This window comes from Vigna unguiculata, chromosome 1, assembly GCF_037176805.1.
Source record: "Vigna unguiculata cultivar grain cowpea cultivar isolate G323 ecotype 2 chromosome 1, ASM3717680v1, whole genome shotgun sequence".
Classification (NCBI taxonomy): domain Eukaryota; kingdom Viridiplantae; phylum Streptophyta; class Magnoliopsida; order Fabales; family Fabaceae; genus Vigna; species Vigna unguiculata.
In genome coordinates this window covers 12,420,652-12,425,625 of record NC_140792.1, presented here as the reverse complement: position 1 = coordinate 12,425,625, position 4,974 = coordinate 12,420,652, and the positions used below count along the sequence as shown (strand labels likewise).

The 4,974-nt window shown below is 32.8% G+C and overlaps 1 pseudogene; it reads right to left on the bottom strand.

The window, feature by feature from the left end:
• Nucleotides 1-1,114: 1,114 nt before the first annotated feature.
• Nucleotides 1,115-1,843, bottom strand: LOC146888709 (uncharacterized; annotated as a pseudogene).
• Nucleotides 1,844-4,974: the final 3,131 nt, after the last annotated feature.

Here is a 4,974-nt window from a genome sequence, read left to right as displayed (position 1 = left end):
AACAAAATCTAAATAGAAGTAGCCTATCACCTCCAAACTATCAATTTGACTGTATATGAACATGAAATCCTTTAATCCTCGAAGATATTTGATTACCTTCTTTACAACTTTCTAGTGGTTAACACCTGGATTATTCTAATATCTTCCCAAAACTCCAACGGTGGAATGTCAAGCCTGGTGCAAACTTGAGCACACATTAGACTTCCAACAACTGAAACATATGAATATTCTTCATTTGTTCCTGTTCAAGATCATTTTCGGCTCCAATGTTATATTCTAATTATTGTAAATACACTTCATAATCACTAGAAATTGTTTATTAATCCGTTGATCTTTGTAGATCTTCTTAATGTTGCTTTACTACCTTGATTAGAAAATTGTTGCTCAATTGGTTCCTCAGTAACTTGATCTATTTCCGACAATTTGTGGAACTTGAATAACTAGTTGTCTAATACATTCTTGAACCAAAGGCGCATGAATGACTACCAATCTATCATTTGATTTAGAGGGTTGTACTTCATTATGATGATTTTGAATTAAATCACTTACGCTAATCAAGTCATTTACAAGAAACTTTACATTCCTTGATTCCACAATTCTAGGTGTTATGAGATGAACAATAGAACACTATAACCTTTGGACTTTTTCCAGCATATCCAATGAAATACCAATTAATAGTTTTGGGTTCTAGTTTTTTCTCCTGTGGGTTATAAAATGTCACTTCAAATGGGCATTCCCAAAGGCATATATGTCGTAAATTAGGTTTCCAACCTTTGAATAACTCAAAAGGTTTTCTTAAAATAGCCTTGGTTAGAACTTGATTCACTATATACATTGTTGTCTTAAGTGTTTCAATCAATAAGAATTTAGGAAGCTTTGCATGACTTCTCACCATATCCATTAAAGTTCAATTTCTTCTATTTTCCACACCATTCTGATGTGATAATGTATAAGGCAACAATCCCATGTTCTTGAAGAAATTTCGCAAATGGACCAGGTGCTTGTCCACTCATAGTGTATCTGGCATAATACTTTCCACCTCTATATGATCTCGCAATCTTAATTTGCTTCCCACATTGTAACTTTACTTTAGCCTTAAAAACATTAAAGGCATCTAAAGCTTCATCCTTAGAACAAAGTAAGTAAAGATACATGTATCGTGAGTAATCAAGTTCTTAAGAGAAGTAGTCAAGTTCACCATTTGACCTTCCTCCATTAGCAACCTTTTCTCTTTTTGAACATACATGGTCACTAATTTATTAGTAGACCACTTATCCTTATGTGTGTTAAAAGTAATTTTAAAAGGAGCATATTGATTAGGAAAAGTATACAAAATATAATGTACTAGAAGGGAATCAGACACAATAACCTCTAAGCCCTTCAGTTGAGCCACAATGTCCCTTATGCATAGATATGATCACACACTCCCTTAATCCCGATGAGCTTTAAAAATGGAAAATTACATGATAAAATAGTGTTGGTAAGAGATTTAACAAATGTGATGAATTGTTCATCAATAACGTTTAGTAAATCTCTCACATTGTCATGATGATCAACAAAATCCTGAATACTAGCAAAAAGTTGATCTTTATTAACATCACAAACAAACAATATAACCTCTCCCACTTTTCATAGAGATCAACAACATCTAGAGTGTTGGTCTTAGTAATAATGATGATTATAGTTTTCTAATAGCATAATCAATGTCCATCTAACCCAAATGGAGAAGAACTTTCTCCTTCCAAAACTTATAATTATCCCTTTTTAGTTTGGGAATACCATAATGAATATAAGAAATATTCACAAATTGAGAAACTGCAAAATGTTTAGAATACATGCTCATTATCTTACTTTGAGACTATAACAAAATAATGTTTTGACAATGCAAACATGTCTTAATCAATGAATCTAACAACATAAAATTTGCATGTGGGTCAAAGTCATACTCAATTAGACTCACATAACCAAATGATTAAACTATTATGTTTACCTATGCAAACACATCTTAATGAATGAATCTAGTTATATAAAACTTGCATGTGAGCTAAAGTCTTACTTAATTAGAATCACATCACCAAATGATAAAACTATTATACTATTATGTTTTATCGATGCAAACACATGTCTTAATGAATGAATCTTAATGAATGAATCTAGTGACACAAAACTTGTCTATGAGCTAAAGTCTAACTTAATTAGACTCACATCCCCAAATGATAAAAGTATTATACTATTATGTTTTATCGATGAAAACATACGTCTTTATGAATGAATATAGTGACATAAAACTTATCTGTAGGCTGAAGCTTTACTCAGTTAGACTGACATCACCAAATGATAAAACTATTAGATTGTATTCCTCTTCTTAGTTCCTGTGGGCAATTTGAGAAATATAATCAAATATTTCTTCCCAATTAATCTTATAGATGCAAGAAAAATCATGGGGGTAAAAATTCATCAAATCACATATAATTAATTACAATTAATGTTTCTTACATGATTATAAATATTAATCAATCACAAATGTTGAGGCCACACTCTAATTCATTAAAATATATCCACCATTACAACATCTAAATAAATATTTGCATCAACATTATTTATAATGCAATCAAAATAAATAATGATATTCCTTATATGAATTAAATATACAACATATAATTTATGTCAACATATATTACGTACAAAAACTTATAGTGCGTATAAAACATATATTATGTACACAATCCTATAGTACGTACATAACCATATATTACATACACAATCTTATGGTACATACAAAAACATATATTACGTACAAAAATTTATAGGAAAATTTTTCTTCAATTTTATATGAAAGAGTTCTTAAATCGAAAGGATTTAAAATGAACAGTCATATATCAATCCTTAATGAATTCATACAGTAAGTCAAACAAAAGCATTACTTGACCATCACTATAAGACCTGGGAAATTTAATTAATTAAATAAATAAATAAATAATAAATGCAGGTAGTAGGAGCATTTATGACAATTAATGTTAGCTTTTATGACGTGGAATAGTATTAGCTCAAATGATTGAGAGTACTTGGTCGTTATGAAAGGACTTGGGTTTGAGTCCTATGTATGTCAATTATGTGTTATTTTAATTGTTTATTATTTTAGTAGTATGCTTGATCATGAGGAGTGATAATATAATCCTTGATTTATAAGAATTATCACGAATAAGTTTCTTTTTGCTAAAATTGTTTTGGCATGAGGGGGAAAGGCCAAAAAACCCTAGTTGTCTAGAGGGCAGCCGGGAAATGGTTGGAAAAACCTTCTTAAATGGTCATTGATTAACCATTAAACACATTTTAATGGTATTTTCGTTTTAGCCATTAAGGCACTTAAAATTAGAGTGTAGAGTATAAGAGTGGAAGGAAGAAAAGAAAAAGGACTTTTAGTCATACATCAATCCAGTGTACTGAAAAAGAGAGCTAAGAGTGGATTTAGGAGCCTAAGTGACGTGTGGAAAGGGAGAAGGAGGCAAGAAGTGGGTTTTTTGTATCACCAAGGTTTACGAGATTTGCAGTTGGAAGCACAAAATTCAGGTTAGGGGTGCTAAACTCGTAATTCTGATATGATTGGTTAATTGTATGTGTATGAAATAAATTGTGCAGCAATTATGTTTGTAAAATCTCGAGTTTCCTGGGTTTTAGGAAATTTTCTAGAAACCGCCTAACGAACCTTCAAGGTCGCTAGGCGACGCATGTCGTTAAGCCCAGTTTTTGGGTTCTACTTTAAACCACCTTATGGCAATGAACTGCTGCCAAGCGACGGACACAGATGCTGCTATTTTTGTTTGTGTTCGTTGGTTTTTGGGAATTTGAGGGACTCATGGCAGTCTCTATCATATATGAGGTGGAGTAAACTGATAAATTGGGTGGAGAGAATCCAGTAATACTCTAAACGGATGAATTAAAGATGTCATGAGAATTAAGGTTGCGTCAATTTGGGAATTTCTGGTAGTATGAATGGAACTGTAAAATGTGGTAAATTCTTTGTGTAAGTGGTTGGTAGTTACTTATTTGTGGAATGGAACATGTTAATTGCTTTAGTAATGAATATGGATAGTCTGGTGTGAGTTAATGGAGATTTAGGCTCACGCAAGTGCAATACAAATTTGGATTTTTTCCAAAAGGTGACGCATTGCCTAGCGGCACATAGCTTGCTGCCAAGCGATAAGCTGTGACAACTGTGTTAGAGGCTAATTTTGTGATGCTCGAGTTGGGGGTCCTTGTATGAGAATTAAGTGGAATCAAATATACGAAAATTGATGGAAGGGAAACCATTAGTAACTTAGATACCTTAGGTCATAGGAGTAAGTTCCAAAAGGAAGAAATTAAGAGTAGAAGGTGTGGTAAGTGATGATAATAATTGCAGAATGATTAATCCTATCATGGGAAGAGAAAAGTCGAAATTCGTTGCAGTGACTGGTATAGATGATGATCCTAATTTTGGACTTCTCATTCTTAGAATTAATGTGAGTCAAGAGAAATATGTTACAGGTGTATGAAATTGAGGTGTGATAAATGGTATAATTAAAATGTGGCATGAGATGAATTGTCATTTACAGTGATGTTGTGGTATTGTGATGGAATTCAGTTATGTTTGAGTTGACTGGAATACATGGTTGGGAAGTATGGGTTGTTCTTAGTTAAAGCTAAGGAATGGCAAGGTCAATGGAGTGGATATGAGTGTGAGAATGGGTGTGTTAATCATGCATTAAGAGTGTAGGTTTTAGGATTTTTGAAGAGGATGTAAGAAATTTGGTAATGGTACATTGTATTACTGAAGATCTGCATGTGTAACATTTGCTTTTTTGTGCCTAAAAACCAGTAAATTCATTGTCCAAACCCCACCGCCAAGCAATAACTATTATTCCAGGGGATGGTTGTGACGCATGGCGCTTGGCGGTGAAGGTCATCCCACCAGGTGATAGTTGTAAAGTTAGG